Below are 21,615 nucleotides of genomic sequence, written 5' to 3' on the forward strand. Positions count from 1 at the left end.
AGTGAGATGCCAGGATGTGGGGCCAGAACATGGATCTTAGGGTTCCAGCACCAATACCAGAGCCTGCCGGACCCTCTCCCTGGTCACTGGCCCTCCCTCCCTTCCCCGGGCCTCCTCACCCACAGAGGTGCTGGCGTTCATCACGGTCATGTTTCTGTAGTATTGTTGGAGTCCCAGAAGAAATCTACAGGAATTAAAATTTTTATGTGACTATTTCAATGATAATTTTTAAAAAATAAATAAACATCAGCATGTTGTGCAAGCCCTGGCTGACCACATCATAATCCAGCATCAAGCTGCCCTCTGTGGTCTCCAGCCCTCTATCTATCTGTGGTGGGGCCCCACTCTGCTACTCTCCTAGTCTGCTCCCAAGCCGAGACCTTTGTCCCCTATGGGTCCCTGTCCAAGACAAGCCAGCTGCATTGTCCTCACACCAAGCTCCAGTTACAGAAACTGCCCAGACCTCTAGGCCCCCGTGAGGCAAGGCTCTGTCATATCCTTGCCAGGCCCCTGGAGGGGCTGAGATGTGTCCTCTGGACGCCAGCCAGTGGGCTGGCCTTGCCTATTGAAGGCACTGCTCTGGGTCAGCCCACTGTGCCATGAACTGAAGCTTGGACTTATTCCACTTTCCAGGAAAAGTCAAATCCCACAAAACCAAACCAGTGGGCTACCATTTCCCTGAAGGGGTTGGGGTCAGGGGGCGGGGAGGGACTGAGGTCATGTGATGCCCTGTGGCATTCAGCAATCAGGAGGCAGTGGAAGGGCAAGGAAGGAGAGGTGCCTTCTGTCTGCCATCCTGCAATAGACTCCAGTTCTCATCTGTGTATGAGGGTGGAGCCAGCCTGCCTGCAACCAGCTAGGTGACCTTGATACCTCTCTGGGCTTCAGTTGCCCTCATCTGTAGAATGGGGATAACATCCATTCCGAACTTAGAGATTTGATGTGAGGATTAAATGGGTTAACACAGATAAAGTGCTTAGAAGTGTTTGGCACATAGTAAGTTTGTGATGAATGGAAACTATTACCTATACAGTGGAGAAGGTGAACCAGGTAGATCAATAAAGCTACACCCAGCTCCAGTGTTTGATTAAATTTCAGAGAGCCTTGTATATTGCTTCTGCAGCTGCTATCACTCCTATGACCACCACCATCAATAACAATGCTTAGCTCTGTAAAATATGTCATGTCCACTGTACACATGTCACCACGTTAGGGCATCAGAACAGCCCTGTGAGACAAACATAATATCTCCATTTCACAGAAGAAGAAACTGAGGGCCAGGGCAATGACAGGGCTTGCTGGAGGCCTGTGGCTGCCAGCATCCAGCTCTCCTGGGGAAACCCCATGCTCTTTCTTGTCACCCCCACAGCATCCTACCAGTGGCAGGTGGAAGTACTTGCCTGTCATACCTGAGCTCCTTTCCCACTTACTGAGGCTTCTGCTGCTGTCATAGGGAGGGCTGCCATATCAAATAGCCTTTTATGGCTCCCATAACTGCATAACAAATGTCTTTCCAGCAGCAGTGGCTGGGAGCAGATTAATGTCTCCATGGCCCCAACACTTCTCCAGCCCCCTTTGCCTGTCAGGTCATTACCGTCTAGTTTATAGTCAGAAGGCCCTCCGTGTTCCAGTTCGCTAAACGGTTTGCATAATAAAGAGACAACAGGGCCCAAGCATTCCAGGCTGCCTGTCTTCCAGGTCTTTGCTGGCAGGGGACCTGTCCTCTTTCCCATTGTTCTCAGGCAGTGGAAGGCGTATATGGTTAGAAGCATGGATTCTAGAGTAAAAATGCCCGTGACAGCGCTCACTAACTGTGTGGCCTAAGTTTCTTTACTTCATTGAGCCTCGGTTTCTTCATCTGTAAAATGGGAGTAGGTGTTTTTTTGAAGATCAGGAGTCAAAGTTTATGTAGAGAACTCAGTAATATAATGTGTACTCAGCCAGTATGAACTCTTATTATCATTATCCTTACCATCCATGGCCCCTGAGAGGGCAGGGGTTCTGTCTTGTTCACTGCCTGGCATATAATATGTACCTGATCAATTCATCTTTGGGGAACAAATGAAGGGTGGAATTTTAGACCCAGAAGAGCCCTGGTAGATTGTTTATTGTAGGGTTTCTCTACAGAGGCACTATCAACATTTTTGATGTGATAATTTTTTTGTTGTGGGGTATCCTGTATGCTGTAGGCTGCTTAGTAGCACCCCTGGCGTCTACCCACTAGATAGCGGTAGCGCCCTCCCCAACTGTGACAACCAAAAATGTCTCCAGATACCACAAAATGCCCCCTGAAGGGCAACCCATACCTCCCCATTAAGAACCACTGATCCAGTGAACTCTAATGCCCTTATTTGAAAAATGAGGAAATTGAGGCTCAGAGAGGAAAAGTAACTTCCAAAAGTCACACAGAACATTAGCGGTGGGGCTAGGATTCAAACCCATTGCCCTAATTCTAAATCCAGTGCTCCTTTCACTTCACCCTCATCTTCCATGGCTCATTGTCAGAGTCTCTCCCAACAGGCCATAGTCATGGGCTCCAAACTGGAGGTGGCTAGTTGCTGCTCTGCAGCTGGTTGCTGTGATGGGGGTGATGGTCATGAGCCTGTGGTCAGCCTGTTCTTACAGTGTTTCTTACTCCTGAATTTACTCATCAAGCAAGGGCACCTACTATGAGGGACCACCAGGGACTCAGCTGGCTAAGAGTCACCAGGGAGTGGGAGGTGCTTGGCTGTGGAGTGCTCTGGGGTCAGACAGCCTGGATTGAACCCTACCTTTCCATGGCCCCTTACCCAGTCTCAGCATCAACTTCTGCATCTATAATTTGAGAACAGTAATGATACCAACTTAAAGATCACAAGTATACAAGTGTCCCCCACCATCCAAGTCTAGCTGAATTCAGAAAGGACATTGTCTAGTGAATGATTAGTCCAAAACTTTCTTTTCTGAATTTAGACAGCAAGGCTTTGGATAGGCAGGGCCATGTTGGTGCCAATGATAAGTGATTTGCCATGAGGATTACATGAGTAAACTAGCATTTAGTGAATACTGTCAAGGCGTGTCTAAGTACTTTACATATAATACCTTATTCAACCCACATGACAACTCCCAAAGTAGCTCCCACTTTACAAGAAGAAATAAAGGTCCTATAGCTTATCCAAGTTCCCGCGAACAGCATGCTTCACAGTCTGGGCTCTTAGCCTGCACAGGGTAAGCATTAAAGCCAGCCCTGCTACAGATACTATTATTATTGTTATAGTATTATCCAGGCCAGAGAAGGAAAACTCTGATTCCAAAAAACCTCCGCTGCCTTGCGGCATACCTCTTCAGGGGAAAGGCTAAGGGAGTAAACCCTGACAGAAAATCCGGAGCTGGAGTCCCTAAGGCGGTTTGACGTTGTAGTCAACACCGGCAACTCCTGCGGCGCACCTGAAGCCAAGCTGTATTGACTCCGTCTTTCCCTTGGACCCTTCAGCTGCGAAGAGAGGGGGGGTCTGCTGCATGGGCAACAGCAGACCCTCCATATCACCCTGCCCAGGCTCTGTAGCTTCATCACAAGATGTCGATTCAACACGGGAGGAGACAGATACCATGTCACTCCCGAGTCGGACTGCACAGCCATTCTCGGCGGTGCAGATAGACTCTTAAGAAGCTACACCATCGTCTCTCGAGATGGACGGCTGCCGCCGCCGCCACCGACGATTATCCAGGCAATGAAAAGGTTTGGTGATCTGTCTTTAAGGTACTTAATACTTTTCATGGCGTAAACACACTAAAAAGTTCTGATGTTCTAACAGAGAAGTTAGTAAAGATTTCTGTAAAGGGCAGACAGTAAATATTTTTTGCTTTGAGGGTAAGACAGTCCCCTCTCACAACTATTCAGCTTTGCCAGTGTGGTAAGAAAGTAATCATAGACATCCAGAAACAAATGAGCATGGCTGTGTCCCAATAAACCTTTATTCACAAAAGTGGTCTATGGAATAGACACGGGTCAGGGGCTGTTATTTGCTGACCCCTGTTTTAAGAGAATTGCTATAATTCTCCTAAATTCTGTTTTTCTCAACCCAAGGAAAATGACCCCAGTGGTCTAGAGAAGACATTCTGCAAAGACTGGAATAAAGGTCACTTGTCTGCTCTGGGGCAGGGGACAGCTCATTGGAGAGGCAGCCCCGAGGTTGCCCCCACAGGCAGTGAGGGCTTAGGAAGCCCAGCTTTGGCAAAAGTTCTTAGAGCCCGGGAGCTGTGGGAACTGTGTCTGGCTTGCCTGTCCCTTCCATCAGAAGTGCAGTGAGGAGTCAGAGAGCTGGGCTCCGGAAACCTGAAAGGCACACCCGCCCGGGATGGTACCTGCTACACTGAATCGCTGTGACCAAGATTCAACTACCCAAACTCACCCTGGCTGGGACATGGATGTCTGACATGACAATGACATCCACTTTGACAGGAAACAAAGAACCCTCAGGATTATGGGATTACCACTGAGCAAAAGTGGTGTTCGACAATCTTTGGTTAAGACATCTGTAACCCAGTATTCGAGCAGAGGCTGGCTCCAGTGTGGGGGTGTCTTTGTAGCTAACTAGATAATTCTGGGCTAATGCAAATATTGTCTTCCACAGACATAGCCCTCCACATCAGTCTGCCTCTGCCTGACAACTCTGCCTCTCAGTTCCCTCTGATTTGCCAGGCTGTCGGGAGGGTGCGATGAGACTAATGCTTGTGGGTGCCCAGCCCAGAGCCCACCACGCTGCCGGTGCTTAGTAATGTTTCATTCCTGTTTCTAGATTTTTGTGCAGTCAAGCAGCGGTAGAAACCAACGGTTATAGGAAGATTTTAAAACCAAACAAAGAAACATAGAATTGACAGAAAACTATGCATTAGCTTGATCTCTCCACTTCCCCAAGAACTAGGAAAAGATGCCTAGTGGCATCTCAGTAAAATTTAGTGGCCACGGTATCTCACATTGCTTGTTCTATTCTGTGTCAAGCACTGCACGGGCACAGAGTGGGGGCGATACCTCCCCAAAGGTCCACCTTATGGAGTTGCCCCTCCACCCCTCCTTTCCTGTCCACAGGCGTAAGAGAGCCAGTCCCACAACTGTCATGCTGATCGACTCACCTGTCTCCCTCTACTAGACTCTGTGCTCCTTAAGGAAGGGGGCTGCATTACTGCCTTGTCTACCACTGCCAGCCTGGACCTGCCCCCTAGGAGTTGCCACAGTGAGATGCAGGGCTGACCTTTGAAGACATCAGCCAATCAGCTTCCAAGCTGCATGGAAAGTCACTGCCTTTCTTGGTTGTCTTCTGATCGTTCTGGCTGTGACCGATGTCCAGAGATGTTGTGAGCTGAGACCAAATGTAGAGGAATCTGTCCCGCTCATCTTTATTTGCTGAGCAAATTGTATTGACTTACGAAAGAGAGTTGCTCATATGGTTTGTGCTCTCTCCCAGAGAAACCCTGAGCTGTATGGGAGACCTGTCATTTCCTGAGATCTGCACCATCCAGGGCTCCTGGCTCCCAGTCAGGGCTGTGAGCCGGAGCCGAGAGACAGGCAATGCAGAAATGAGGGGACACCTCAGTAATTTGCTTTGGCAGCAGCAACAGCAAGGAAAAAATAATCCACATCACTCATCCTGCTGCCAATTATTAAAAGACAGATGATTCCAACTCCAGGTTTCTCCCTGCCCTGGCTCACTCAGTAATTAATAGGACACGCGCGCCCACTCAGGACCTGCACCTGAGGGGATAAATGAGCACTCTCCCGGCCCAGCGCTGCTCACGGAGCCCACGTCCTGCCACATGACTCCCTGTAGGTGCTCTGCCCTCCAAGAGGCCTCCCCTGCTCCTCCCAGCTGGAAGGCACTTGCGTCTTCTTTTAGCTTTCAGTACAATGCTGTGGTCCTACCCAATGCTCTCTGCCCTATAGTTCCTGGGGTAACGGGCTGATCACACATACTAGACTGAGGCATTGTGTGGGCATGAACCTGCCTATTCATTTACAAATCCTCAACAGAGCCTGGCTTAGCAATTGTCTTCCATGCATCAAGCGAATTCTGTTCTGCTGAGTCAAAAATTTACTAAGTACTTATAAAGTTTACCAACAAACCAACTCTCTGGTGTGTTGTTTTTTATCTTTTAGGCCTTGGCTCACATGTCCCTGCCTCAGGGAGGCCTTCGCTGACCACCCGCCCTTGCTCAATACTCTGTTTTACTGTCTTCATACCAACATCTGAAAGTACCGCGTTTATTTCTGTGCTTGTTAACTGTCTCCCACACCAGCAGGCAAGCTCCTTGCACTGTCTTTTCTACTGCTGTCTACCCAGCACCCAGAACAGGCACGCAGTAGGCATCCCACACAAATGGGTTCAATAAGTGAAATGGACTCATAGATGAGTGAATGAATGAAGGGTAAATTCCATCAGTGTTAGGAGCCCACTTTCCCTCAGCCTTCTTCCTGCTGGCTTTTTGGAAACCGTAGGAAGGGGCTCACCTCTGAGCTTCTGCCTGGCAGCCTTTTTAAGTCATGCCGAGTTAGATAACTATGTCCTTAGGCCCCCCCAAGGCAAGCTGCCGACCTGGGAGGGTCCCCCGCTCACCCCAGCAGTAGGACTAGACCCTCATTTTCCTCACTTGCTGTCTCCCCACTGTCTCCAGCTCCTCGGTCTCTCCCTTGTCCTATTGGCTCTTTGATTTAAGGTGGTAACTTTTCCCGGGAAACAGCAGAACCTTAATAAGAAACCGGTTAGGGCTGATGGATATCACAAAGTTGGCATCAGCCTCAAGGTCAGAGGGAATTATTTTAAACTACTTGAATTTACTAGAAGGGGAGCAAGTCAGGAGGATTTAGGGGCTTGCCTCTTGGCAAGACATGTGGCCATGTCCCTGAGCAATCTCAGACAGCCACCTCCTGTGCAGTCCACCCACACCGCTGCCCGCCACCCGAGATGGATAGTGAGGCCTCTGGTGTGAGGAATTTATTGGGAGCGGGTCAAATAAATTTGAAGTTTGGGATTTGAGCAAAACTTTGTTTCCTCTTCCCTTTTAGGGGCCCTCATCCAAAGGTATGTGATGGAGCAGGCTGTCCCTGAGAGGCTCTGCTTTCCTGCGGCAAGCAGGCTGTCTCCAATCTTCTACATCTCCAGGAACCCAGCTCTCCTAAGCCTGTGATGAATTAGACCCACCTCTCCACTCCATTTGTCTCTCTCCTGCTGGGCACTGCGGCCAAGGGAGCATTTCCCATCTTAGCTGCAGTGCTCCATCCAGGTCAGAGGCCTGAGCTGCCCTCTCACTTCTTTCCCATGCAGACCTGGAGCTTTCAGGAGCTCAAGGTTCCTCTCCTTGCCAGAGTCTCTAACTAATCAATCCCTGTCCACCCTTCAAGGCCCGTGTCAGTGCTCACCTCCTCCAGAGAGACTTCTGTGATTCCCCAGGGAGACACAGACTCTGAACTTTGGCCCCTTGTTGTGGCACGAGTACCTGTAGGGGTGGGTATGCAGCCTGTGCCCTTGCTGAGATCCAGATGCTCACTTATAACATCCTCCCCACCTGCCTGCCTATTCCACACCTCACACCTGGCCCTGTCAGACCCACAGTTAGGTGTCCCATAAATACAGTATTTGTTGAACTGAACTGATTGGTGTGAACACCTAAGCTTAGCACAAACTAACACTTTTTTTTTCTTCGCATGAGCCTAGGTGCTGGACAGGAGGACAAAGAGGAGACAACGGCGTTTTCTTTTGCATATGGATTATTTTAAGCATATTGCAAAGTTTAGAGAAAATTAAAACATAATATATTTATCGAACATATCTTAATATTCCCAATTTTTGATACAGATGTTTTTGTTTCAGAATGAAATATCACACAGCTGAAACACCTTGCATATCCCTCCCCATGCCTTCCTCCTCCCTCCCAGGGTAACATAATCCTGAATTTAGTGTTTACCACTTCCATGTCTATTTTTATACTTTTACTGCATCCAAATGGCCCATAAACAACATAGTCATTATTTTGCATGCTTTTAAACTTTATATACATGATATTGGATGGTATGTATGTAGCCCTCTGTAACATGCTTTCTTCACTATTATATCTTTGAGATTCATCCAGGTGTACAGGTATGACACTGGTTCCTTCCTGTAAACTGCTATGGGGATTCCACTGTATGAATGTATTACAATTTATCCATTGCTCTCCTGAGGGACCTCTAGGCTACTAGCAGCCTTTTACATTACAAACAATGACAACATTGTTTGCTCAGGTCAAAGAGGCTCTCAGGAATAGAATTTTTCAAACATTAGGTTGTAACCCAGAAGAGAATCATGAAATCAATATAAAGGTCACAACTACAGTTTTTAAAAAGTTGAATAGAAAGATTTTAAAATATCAGTGCATGAATATGAATGTGCTGGAATATAATATAAAATACATTTCTTAATCTCAGTTGTGGTAGAAAGAAATGTTTGAGAAAGATATGGGGTTGGTATCATCTTCGGCTTTATTTAGAATTACCAAATTGCTCCCTAAAATGGTACTGCCAATTCACACTCTCTCCAGCAGCATATAGATGCCTCTTTGCCTGCATCCTAACCAACATTTGGTATTATTAGAATTTTTTTTTCCAATTTGATGGGTATAATATGGCAGCATCTTAGTTTTAATTTGCATTTCTTTGGTTACCAGTGAGGTCAGCATCTTTGCATAGGCTCATTGCCCCAAGATATCCTTTGTCTGTGAAGTGCTTTTTGTATTCTTTGAATTGGGTTGAACTTACTGATTTGTGAGAGTTAAAAATATATATATTGTGGATATTTAACCTTTTGTGGATTATATGTGTTGCAAATATCTTCTCCCAGTCTGTGGCTTCCCTTTTCACTTTGCTTTGCTAGGTCTGACATCCTGATTCACAATGAGGCAAGTGGGATCCCATGTCAGAGAGGCTGGCTCTGAGTACGGATGTAGGTCTACCTGCATCTGCAGAGCCCTGAACATAGCAGGCCCCTAATAAATGTTTGGTGACTATAATATAACTCACTAGATAAGTCTATCAGATTTGCCCAGCACAGAGCTGAGCGTACAGCAAGGGCTCTATGGAGACTTAATAAATTGAGTCACGGTTTTGCTGCCCTAGAAGAACAGTCTCAATGTCCAAGCAGTGAAATCAGAAGAAGGGTACCTTCACTGCAAAAAGAGCTTTTTTGAAAGGATTTCTTGCAGAGTGCCTATAAAGTATGAGTTGATTTAACTCAGAATTTAACTGACGTCTAGCGCTCCAGGAAAAAAACTTGGGTCTCTCACAGGTGGCCCATGCCTGTTGGCATCCCTGTGTGCTCACAGTGGCACAGTGATTCTTCAACCTTTACAGGTGAGCATGGAAAAAGTAAATGTCTTGTCCAGGTCACACTGAAGTCAGGGGACTGAGCGGAACTGGATCTTACATCCCCTGATCTTTGCCTGATAAAAAGTTGGAACCCAGAGCAGTGAGTGTTTTGAAGGCAGCAAATCTTTAAACTCTCAGATGTAGGCCAACAAGCTGAACCACCTTATGAAGGAGCCTATGACCTGGCTCAAGACCAGGGATAAGTCCAAATATTTACATGTACATCCCTGGAACACACAGAAAAAGATGAAAGACAAAAATCATATCTGGCAGGACCTCTGAAGAGGAACAAGAATGACAGCTTGCAACTCAAAGGTCCGCTTGCCTGGGCTTGGAGCTCCCTGGGGGCAGGAGTAGGGTCTTACCCATCTCCGCATGCCCAGAACCTAGTGGCCTGGCACATGAAAGGGGATCAAGAAATGTCTACTGAATGAATGGATGGATAAATGGGTGAACAAATGGATGTGTGCATAGATGGACAGATGATAGAGGGAAAGATAGATGCACGGACAGATGGATAAATCGATACATGGTTAGACAGATGGACGTGCGGATGAATGAATAAATGAAGAGATGGATGTTTCACATCTGGAAAAAGCCCTAGGGAAGGATTGGTCTCAACAGAACCTCTCACGTAGGCAGCCAAATCTGGAAATCATGTCTTGTTGCTACAGCTATTCATAAAAAATACCAAGTGGCATAACTGCAAGAAATAATTGCTTCTAATTGAGCTGAATTATTCTGGCCATATAGTAGACATACTTTATAACTTTATTAATTATTCAATTTGAGGCCTATTACCCAGCCTGCCAGAATGGGCTTTCCTTATTAGAGGGTGACAGATGCCCCGGTCTGGGCTGCTTCTGCTGCTGAGCACAGCTGGGCAATTGCTGCCTGCTTTGGGGCCCTGCTAGTGTCTGAGAACTAGAGGCAGAAAGCAGCGCTGCCCTGAGAGGCAGGCTGGGAGTCAGAAATCTGGGGGCCAATAGATCCAGTTCCAGGTGCTCTGCACGGGCCATCCCACTAGCCATCAGGTCTGCCTCCTCTGGTCTGGCCAGGGAGGCAGGAAGGTGTCAGGACACGTCCAACCCAGCCTCTGTGGGTCACCTCCTGCCCAGATCCATTCACCAACTCTTAATCACAGCAGTCTTCCCCATTCAATCTGCTTCCCACACAATGCCAAGGTAACCTGCCATATGTTCTTTGGTCACCTCCAGTGAGGGACAGGGGCAGGAGAGCATGGTCCAGCTGGCCTGGAGGGATGAGCCGGGACTGAAGGGTAAATCAGAGCCTGTGACATCCCTTCTCTTCCCATGCTTAGGCCCAGATCTGGTCACAGGTTAGATGGGAGAAGAAACAGGAGGTTACCCTATTAGGAAACAATGCACTTAGGTGATGCAACGTGAGCCTTCAGGGGCTCCCCAAGGCCCATGGAGTAAAGTCCAAGCTCCTCAGGCTACTGATGTAAGAGGACCATACCACCTGGCCTGGAACACCTGTGCGGCCTGGCTCCCGCTCCTTACCAGGCACCTTCTGCTTCAGCCACGTGAACCTGCTCACCATTTAGTACCTTTGCTTATGTGAGTCAGTCTGCCTGGAATGCCCTTTCTTTGCACACCTGACTACTGAAGCTTCAAGTCTCATCCTTCTCTGAGCTCTGGTTCCACTTCTTTCTTAGCATCTTTCCTGTTTTATCAGCTAGATATGATGGGAGCCTTCCTCTGAAGGACCAACCTGACTCCTAGCCTCACACTGCAATCCTTGGGACCAGTGCTCAGGCAACACTGATAGGTAAGATGCTTTGGAAGCTCAAGGGACATGGCTTTACATTCTCCCAAGCATCCACCCCGGAGCCCCCAAACTCTCCCCTAGTCTTAGACCAACACTTGCATATCAACTGAAGGTACAAGAACATGATGAAAGGGCAGAACCAATCTCCTGGATCCCACTTAGCCCTGTGTCCGCACATGCTGGGCACCAGGTGACAGAGATAAGTAAGACCTGGGTACTGCCATTGAAAAGGTCTCAGGGGCTGGGGGCTGAGAGGGCAGCAAACACGCAATCAAACAACCATTCTCCAGGGCATTGTGGGTCCTGCTGACCATGGCAAGCTCTGTGGGACTTGGAAAGCAGTGCAGCAGAGGTGGCATCTGAGCTGGGCTTTGAAGGCAAAAGAGCAAGGAGTCAGTGGACACATGAGGGCTGGGAGAGGGGATGAGGAATTGGGTGGGATGGGGAGAGAAGGCTGGAAACTAGGCAGGCATCAGACCCACAGGGGTCTTGAAGGCCTGGTCATAGAGCTGGGACACTTTGTGGCAGGTAAAGGGAAGCACGGAAGTGACAAGATCTAGTTTCTATTTTAGCTACCTCCCTACCTCCCAGGTTTGGGAGGGGCTGGAGAGTGAAGGCAGAGAGCCCTGTGAAGAGGCATTAACCAGAGTTGTAAGACAGACTGCCTGGGTTCAAACCCTGATTCTGTTTCTTACTAGCTGTGTGCCCTTGGGCCAGGTACTTAACCTCCTTGAGCCTCAGTTTTCTGATCTGAAAAATGGGGAAAATAATAATGAATAATAATGAATAATGAATAGGATACCATGTACAGTAAGTGCTGGATATAAGTTCAGAGAGAAGTCTAAGCCAACTTAGACTAAGCGAAGCCCAGACTTCCTACCTTTCAGACTCAAATGTCACCTCCTCCACAGCCCTGTATTCTGGTAGAAACACGCCTCAGTGAAAAGAGCGTCCATGCTGGAGCAGCTGAGGGAGTGACGATTGTCCCTGCCCCTCAGCCTCCTCAACTGTAAACCGGGTGGTAATCCCTACCCCATGGACAGTGGGGCAGTAGCAGGAAGAAATAAGATCTTCATGTGGTGCCCGGCACACAGCAGGCCCGAGCTGACTGGGGCTGGACTGAAAACCCGTTGGGACGGGGCAGGCCTTGGAGAGCTGGGCCTGCCCTCAGCAGGTTCCTGCTGGCTGCAGGGAGGAAGTACTTCCTCCTTCCCCTTCCCTGCAGGACTCCACGCTGCTCCAGCCTGGTGGGAGCAGTTCGTGACTTCCTTCTCTGAGGAGCTGTGTTTCCCATAGAGACCCAGCCCACGTGCCCACCCTGGAAGTAGAGGCTGTGTGCCTGTGTGTGGGGGTGGGGCACAGTGTCCTTTTTGTGCCTGAGTAGGGCCAGGGAGAGGTGTCAGCACCAGCTGCCAGCCCCACAGGATGACAATGATGCCAACTTGGCTCCTGCACCTCTGTTCTGCATTTGTCACCTTCTAGGAGGGTTCTCCTACTCTCCTCCCTCTTTGCAGTTCTTGGGGCTCCCTGTGTGTCATTTATTTATTACTTTTATTTTCAGGGAGCAGATGGCCAGAGCTGAGTTGGACAGAATGTACCTCCCTGCCCTCTCCTACAACAGCCCCTTGAACACACAGCTCATGCACTCTCCAGGCTGTCTGAATTCTGAGTTCCTCAGGTTAAAAACAAAATGGACTTTGAGGATAGACTGCACATGCTAGGGCCTTGCCAATGCAGCTCAGCAGCGACTGGGCCAGATCTCTCTCCTGGGATGAGAGGCAGAGGGGCAGAGGAGGAAGGAGTGAAGCCTTGGGAGGCTGCCCTCTCTCAAGGAGTCTGAGGGGCAGTGGCCCCACGCCCCCCTCTCCCCATAGCCTTCCTTGGTTCCTTGAACCTGGGAAGGGGGCTGAATTTCTCCTCTCCTTTCCTGATGGGCATCATCACAGAAGTAGGACGCAGTCCAGGGGTAGAGATGGGGTGGGGGACAAGCTGCCTTCAGTCCTGGGTTCTAGGGTCTCCATGGGCTGCCCCCAGCTCAGCCTTGTCCTCACCCACCCAGTGGTCTGGGCCCCCATGAGGGCAGAGCACCCCATGGCTGCTCTTTCTCACTTCTCATTTCTCCAAGGAGGCACCTTTGGAAGAAAAACTCTGGAAGAAAGGACACAAACCACTTCACAGCTTCCAGAGCATAAACAAGGCTGAGTGGTTCCAAAAAGAGGGGGGACAGGGGCTGGAGAGATGATAGCCAAGGGTGGAAAGACAGACAGAGAGGTCAGCAGATCCCTCTTCCCACTGTCCTTCCCTTGCAGCCCCAGCCCCCCGAGTCTCAGGCTGGACTGAGGTCTCTTTCAGCCTCTATCACCTGCTCCGCACAAGTGACTTGGTTTTCACACTTATCCCCCTTCCTTTGTGTCCTGTGGAGAAAGTCAGACAGACCTGCTCTGACACTCACCAGCTGTAGGACCTCAGGCATTCACTTAACCTCTTTGTGCCTCAGTTTTTCATCTAAAATGAGGCCATAACACACATCTGGCTCCTTTCTCCTCTACCCTCTCATGATGGTGTCCCTGAGCTATCCAGGTGCCCTGTCTCATAAAAGCAAGGCCTTCTCTTTGCCTAGAATCTTCCTCTTCCCTCCTCTCTGTACTAGGGGTTCTTGCTTCTGCTGAAGTTCCTGGAGGATGGGAGTTATGCCCTCCTCATCCTAATCTCCCGCTTCAGCCCTGGACCCCTGTTAGCATCTGAGAAGTACTCAGTAAATGTGCATTAAATGGAATTCAAGGGACAGAGAACATTGAGCCAACAGGGCCCATGGCCCCAGCTACTGATTCTTTTTTGTCCAACATTAGAATTCTGAGGTGAATCGCAGAGCCTCTTACGCACAGACCCTGAACGAGCATTTGCTGTTGCATCCGAAGCTTCCTTCTGTCCCCATCATGGTGACTGCGCCCAGAGTGCGTGCTGACGTGGAGCCCACCATCCGAGGAGGCCCACAGGCACAGCAGATGCCGACAGGAGGCGGCCCAGGCGGCTCTGCGAGAGCCGCAGGCTGGGCAGGGCAGCGCGCGAGGAACCGGGGAGCGGCAAGTGTAATTGCTTTGTGGTGATTCATCTGAAGTTGCTTTAACCTTGACGGCCGGCTCAGTGTAGCGAAAAAAGAACAGGAGAGAGCTGCAGCCTCCTCGTTGGCAAATGGCCCCTCTGTACACCCCCACCCTGGGCTCACCAGGAGCCCCGACATGGGGGGGTGGGGACAGAAGATATGAGTCATAAGGCTGCCCCCATCCATGACAGTCCTCACCCCACTCCTTTTCCAAGTCCCAGGAGGAAGAGAGAGAATCACAGGAGGGCTGTGCATGGTGGGCCAGGGGTTGGGGTGGGAGACTGCCCTCCCAGATGTCAGTGGGAAGGTCACCAGGGCCCTTGATGCTGGATTTTGACTTCCCAGAAACAGAGCATCATGGGAAGATGGCAGGATTGACCCCTCCCCCCACCCCGGGAAATCCCCAATCCTGGTGCCCTGGCCTGACCTGTGGTTATGACTCTGTCCTCCAGGCCAGCCCAGAGAAGGAACCAGGAGGGTTTGGAACCTTTAGGTCATCTGGATGAAAGTCTGTAGAACAGCTTGGCCTGTTTGCTTTGCTATAATGAGACCCATCTGCCTCTAAGACAACTCCAGCCTTGAACTCCAAGAGACGCAGGTGGGAGACAAAGGGAGTCAGGAGACCCAGGATTGTTACCGCTCTGTCACTACCTTGCTGGGTAACCTTGGGCAAGCAGTTTCTCTCCTCTGGATCTCAGTTTGCCCATCCGTACAATGGAAGGAATAGACCAGACAATTTCTGAGGTCCCTCCTAGCTCTTGATTTAATGGTTTCAAGTTAAATCATGAGATCTCAGTAACCGGGAATTTGGCTTTGGGATTTGAGATCATACTTCCTAGCACTCCATTCCAGGAATATGAGGAGATAGGCTTTCATATATGTGGAGAGAGCTACAGGAAAACAGAATGCCCAAGCCAGTGATATGTGGGTCTGATGGCTGTCAGCACTGAGCATTGTGGGAAAGTGCAGAGGCCCTGGGACACCCCAGACGAGGTAGTGTGGGCTGGACCAGAGCCCTTATGCCAATCCTGAGCCAAGGAGCCCAGGCACAGATAGTGAGGTACTGCACACAGCCCAGCATGCTGGAGGGAAGACAGTTCCCAAAAAGGCAGTGGGGAAAGGGCTTCAGCCCTGATCCCTCTCTAAACCATCCTTGCAAACAGTCGCCAGCTCTGGGAGATCTAATTCTGGTTATGGTCTTCCTGACTTTCCCACTGCTTCTCAAGCTTTACCCCTAAATAGCCCTGCCTCCAGGGATGCCTGATGGCATAGCAGCAAAAGGTCCGCCAAAGGCTCAAATGATCACATCTAAAAAACCCCCACCAATTCTACATTAAGGTCTATAATAAATCTGTATGTTTTAATATAACAAATAATACTTCAATTACTTATCAAGTAACTAATGTGCCATTACATGGTGAAAAATGTAAACGCCATAGTTTCAAAAATTATTAGCAAAAGGCTTTTCAACAAATGGTGCTGAGGAAACTTGCTATCCACATATAAAATAACTGAAGTTGGACCCTGTCTTATACCATATGTAAAAATTAACTCAAAATGGATCAAAGACCTAAGTGCATGAGCTTAAATGATAAAACTCTTAGACAAAAACATAAAGGGAAAGCTTCATGACATTGGATTTGGCAATAATTTCTGGATATGACACCAAAAACAATGGCAACAAATGAAAACATAAATGGGGATTTACCAAAATTAAAAATCTTTGTGCATCAAAGGACACTATTATTAACAGAGTAAAAAGGCAACCCGCACTATAGGAAGAAATATTTTCAATCATATATCTGATAAGATTAATATCCAGAACTTATAAAGAAGAACGACCAAATAACCCAGTTTTTAAAAAATGGGCAGATAAAGTGAATAAACATTTCTCCAAAGAAAATACACAAATGGCCAGTAAAGCACATGAAGAGATATATACCCAACATCACTAATCGGTAGGGAAATGTAAATCAACACCACAGTGAGATAGCACTTCACACCCACTGGAATAGCAATCAACAAAAAGTCGGAAAATAACAAATGTTGACAAAAGTGTGGAGAAATTAGAACCCTGTGCATTGCCGGTGGGAATGTAAAATGGTGTACGCACTGTGGAAAACAGTGTGGTGATTCCTTGAAAAAAAGAAACATAAAATTACTGTATAATCCAGCAATCCACTCTAGGTATATATCCAAAAGAAGTAAAAGCAGGGACTCAAAGAGATATTTTGTACACCCAGTCATAGCAGCACAATTCACAATAGTCAAAATGTAGAAGAAACTCAAGTGTTCATGGACAGATGAATGAATAAACAAAGTGTGGTATATACACGCAAGGGGATTTATTCAGCCTTAGAAAGCAAGGAGGCTCTGACACATGTTACGACACAGGTGAACTTGGAAGATATTATGCTAGCTGAAATAAGCCGGTCACAAAGTGACACCTATTGTATGATTCTTCTTATGTGTAGCACCTAGAGTAGTCAAATTTATAGATATAGAAACTACAATGGTGGTTGCTTGTGGCTGTGGAGAGAGGGAAATGGGAAGTTAGTGTTTAATGGCCATGAAGTTTCAGTTGGGGAAAATGAAAAAGTTTTGGAAATGGATGGTAATAATTGTTGCACAACAGTGTAACTGTTCTTAATGCCACAAACATGTATCCTTAAAAACAGTTAAAATAGTAATTTTATGTTATGTATATTTTACCACACGCAGAAAAAAATCTCTAGCAAACACATACCTCAGTTTGAAAAGCTTTGATCCCAGGTTAGTTTAGGAGTGTGAGCATATTTCTGAGCTGTTAAATGTTTTATTTTAATCTGCAAGGATATAGCTGGCAGCCAAGTCAGCCAGGGGTCCCACACACCATTCAAGATAAGAACACATTTGACTTGGCAGACGCTACTCTTGGTGGTGTCCCAACTTGGTTCCTGCTGCCTTCATTACTCAGGCCTGCTCTGCAGTCCTGCCTCACGCCCAGCACTGGGGGAAGGGGAAGTTTCAACAGATAGTAAGACACTGTGTGGTGAGCTTTACTGTCCTGCACTCTGCATGTAGATAAAACCAGTTTAATGAAATCTAAGAATGTGAGAGATGGTGGGGGAAATGGGGTGGGGGCGGGGGGCGGACAGGGTTTCTCTGTCTTGCTTAACCCAGTTCTCTAGGGGGGGCCTGATCCCAAAACCAACATGTTATTCTATAGCCCAGAACCCAAACTTCCAAGCACCATGGGATGGAGGCAGAGAAGCAGGACCCAAGAAATACAATAATTAAATAACACACTGAAGGCTTAAATTTCCACGTTGATTCTTCGGTAACATTTATAAAAGTTAACAGGGCATATTTAATTTAGGAATTGGCTCACGTCCTTCTCCTTACAGCTAAAACCTCATAAATGAAATATACTGGATCACTGCCCAGTGCGGAAATAAAAGTTATGAATAATGCTTCTGTCTCAATCATTGTCAGTGCTTTAATATTCCTAATTACTTTAAAAAGCTAGATATTCAATATAGGAAAACTTTTTTTCTTTTTATCTCTACTTGTGAGATTAGTGCAATTTAATAACAGTCACTCTGTAGTCTTTATTCAGGGTAGACTGACATTTCATCCTTTTACTCTTCATTATTACATAGGATGGAGGTTTATGACCAAGCATGCAGCCACTCCATTTCCTCATATTGGTTCGTCTAACATCTCAGAATTATCCACGGTAGCTGATGTGTGTCCACCTAGCAGGGAAATTAACATCACCTCACTTCCTTTAATGGAGCAGAAAGAAATTAGTCCAGGCCTTAAAGAAATTAGGCTATGGGGTTATAAATCTGTAAGAGAATGAAAAGTCCCCACCCGCACCTCAGTACTGGATACATCCCCTTCACAACTATCCACGTCATAAATCCCTTGGCAGCCACAAAGGGCAGGGCTGGGGCAGGCAGTGGGATGATGGATCTTTATAACCCTCTCTGCCACTTCCAGGAATTTATCCCGAGAAGAAATTGGGACAAGTGGGCAAAGATTTATGCACAAGAAGGATCACTGCAGTATTTTTACACAGCGCTGCAGTCCCTTTTCCACGTGTCCACCACCCAAAATCTCTAGAAAGTCCAAAAGAAAAAAAAATTTTTAAGGTTGGCACCAAAATTCATTCAGAGACAAAATCTTCATGGAACTGATTTATGGTTGTAGTCACTAGATGTGATCAGTTATATGTCACTGCGGAAGTGTTATTATATTTCATCCCAGGGTAGTGTCTAGACCCCACTGAGGGTATATGTCATATATGATATAGTCACAATATGCCTCTCTGAACTCTGAAAAAATATAAATTTTGAACCCAATAGGCCCTAAGGATCTTAGATAAAGGATGGTGGGCCTCAAATAGTGAAAAATCAACAAGAGACTGGTTAAATACTTTTGGTAATCCACAGAATGAATTTCTGTAAGTCCATTAAAAATTTGAAGGGAGATTCATGTTTTTTTGACAAGAAAATGAGTACATGACATAAGTTAAAAAGTAGGTCACAGAAAAGTACATACATTTGATCTAAATAATACAGGTTGTATCCAGATCTAACTCTAAGTGCAAATGTGTAGAGAAGTAACAGAGAGGGAAAGCACCCAAATGCCAGGAGAAGTTATCCCTGGTGTGTGGGCTTAGCCTTTTTGTCTCTAATACTGGTGCAGTTTGAATTTTGTTTTTCACATGAATAGGTATAATTTTAGAATCAGAAAACAAGAATGATGCTTTCGATTACACTCCCCTGCAGGAATGTCACATGTACAGATACGTCTATGGCCAGATCCCATTCAGAAATTTCCAGAGATACACTGCATTGACTGGGGCACCACCCCCAGGGACATGGTTCCCACAAAGACCCTAAGGCACTGCAGAGCATGTGCAGGCACACAGGTGTGAGCGGCACAACAGTTACAGCCTCAAACTGCTGGGAGTAAACCTAGTCATAACATACGTCCTGTGGCTGATTCCTCTATCTCCACAGTATCTCAGGGCCACCTCTTTCAAGTAGATCCTTCCTTCCCCTGTGAATACCTATGCGTTCTAATCAATTTCAGCCTGAGGCTCTATTAATAGAAGTTGAGCACCCAGAAGGAAGGAGAGTGCAATAAGTAAGTGTTTCGGTTTAAGACCTAGTTTTTTGCTTGACTTATCATCCCAGTCTTTCCATATCTAGCTGCATGTCTGTTGAAGGTTGTTTAGCCTCTGTGCGTCAACTTTCTTATCTGTAAAAGATGGCTACTAATAATCCCTAACAACAGAGTTGTTGTGAAGACTAAATGAGAAGATCAAGTGCCTAGTACAAAGTAAAATTCAATAAATAGTACCTATCTTTATTATCCCTTTTTCCATACAAGCCTGCAGTTGTGCACTCAGATCTAGAAATAACAGTTTAAAAGGAATAAAGGCCACGGCCAATGGAGAGAAACCAGATGGGGAAGGCAGCCCAGGCCATGTCGTGTGAGAAACAAAGGAGCCTGGAAAATAAAAACTTGGGGGAGGGAAGTGATCACTCACTGCCTTCTAATGTTTGAAGGGCTGACCCATGGAAGGGGACTCTGGTTTCTTCTATGTGGCCCCAGTGGCTATTATCAACTACTCTGAGATGACCACCTTCCCCTATACATCTGTGGCCTTGTTCACTAAGTTCCTTGGAAGAAATTCAAGGCATGGAAAGGAGGGTCACGGCTTCCCTGGCCTTTATCGTGAGTGAGAACCAACTGGTAGAAGGTAGGGATAAATTTCCACTCGAGAGAAGGGAAAACTGGCCAATGATCAGAATGTGCTTCCATAGGTGGCAGGAGCTCCTTGTTAATGGAGGAGATTCAAGCACAGGTTGAAAAGCTCATGGCAGGGCATCCAAACATTCAATGCTCTGAATGGGTCGGAGAGTGAGTCTATGAACTCCCTTCTTTCAATGTGGCTGTCCCTCAAAACAGGGCTGGTAAGGGATGTTTTCGGACTCCCTGTGGGTTTAGCAGTACATGCCTTTGTGTAGGTGACTCTTTAACCCAGAGGTTGGATTTATTGAGGAAACAGCTGTGGGTTCCTCAGCACCAAGTCTGATGACTGAATTGGGGGCAGGAAATTAGGGAGCCTGGTTTTGTAATATAAAGAAACAAGGTTGTTTCCCTACATGCTTGATAAACTCGCTCCGGAGGCAAGATTTTCTCAGAACCACCTAGTCCTGCTCATCGAGTGTCGCCTTTATTCCAGTTCTTTCTCTAAATCAGAAACCCTGAGAGACACAGACTGTGCCTGAAAGACCCTCTGGGGCCCGCCCCCCTGTCCAGCACAGTCCGGCATATCACGAGGACCAAATGCTCTAGCTCTGATTGGTGATTTACATGCACTCAGGACTCTTGGGACTCAGGCTGTATTTCAGCCTCCAACAGGCTGCCTTTGACATTATAATCCAGTAGCAGTAAGCAGACCTGTCCCAGCAGAGCTCACCTGATCCAGGTTAGCTAGTTCTTCATCAAAGATTCATTGTAAGAAAAATTACACAAAACAGAACACGGACAAGGGGGAAAAAGCTCGCAGGCATTTCAACCAACATGCTTCCTGTAGTTCAGAGACTGGTTGAGCACATTCCTTTAACTGGTATGTCCCTTCGGTTTACTTTTCATTGTCTGGAGGAGTCTCTGGCCCTGTGTCTTGGCGTAGCCCACCTCAACACAGTGAAACAGATGGAAGGAGGAGGCCACCACAGTCACCAACACATTGGAGAGAGTCTCTTGAACCCAAAGAGATCTTAGATTCCTTGGTCCAAGAAAACCATCCAGGCTCAAAACAAAACCTCTGCAATAGCCTTGCTGTGTGGGCATGTTCTCATGCACTGGGCAGACAGGGAGGCTCCAGGTAAGGCCTTTGGAAAAAAGGACCATAACTAGATATTTCCACTGCAGCAGAGAGAGAGAGGAAAAAAAAGAAGGTGGCAAAAGCACCACATCGGGCCACTGTGGACCCAACCTCGCCTCTCCAAGTTTTCATCACTATTTCAGCCATTATGGGATAGTGGCTCCCAAAGATGGGTCAATAACGGGGGCAAGACCCCTAATGGATCAGCTTAGCTATGTTTCTACTCAGGTCACAATAAAAAAGACACTCTACCCCAGCTCAAATCAGGAAGAAAGCAGGTTGCAAAACTAATCAAGACCTCTCTGAAAATCAAATAAGACCACATCTTAACCTATCCCTGATTACAAGATGTACCAATGGAAAGGGGGTCATCTGCAAGTATTTATAGGAAGTGAGCCAGAGGGGAAGGATTTGCCTTCATCTGGACTCTTTGCAGAGAACTGCCTGAGCAGCTGTCGGGAA

At 47.2% G+C, this 21,615-nt stretch overlaps 1 protein-coding gene across 1 annotated transcript in view; it reads right to left on the reverse strand.

The window, feature by feature from the left end:
- The window catches only part of MEGF11 (multiple EGF like domains 11), a 224,000-nt gene that overhangs the window by 148,646 nt on the left and 53,739 nt on the right, over positions 1-21,615 (reverse strand). The window lies entirely within an intron of this gene.

The sequence above is a fragment of the Furipterus horrens genome, unplaced genomic scaffold, assembly GCF_987537825.1.
Source record: "Furipterus horrens unplaced genomic scaffold, mFurHor1.1.pri manual_scaffold_3, whole genome shotgun sequence".
NCBI lineage: Eukaryota > Metazoa > Chordata > Mammalia > Chiroptera > Furipteridae > Furipterus > Furipterus horrens.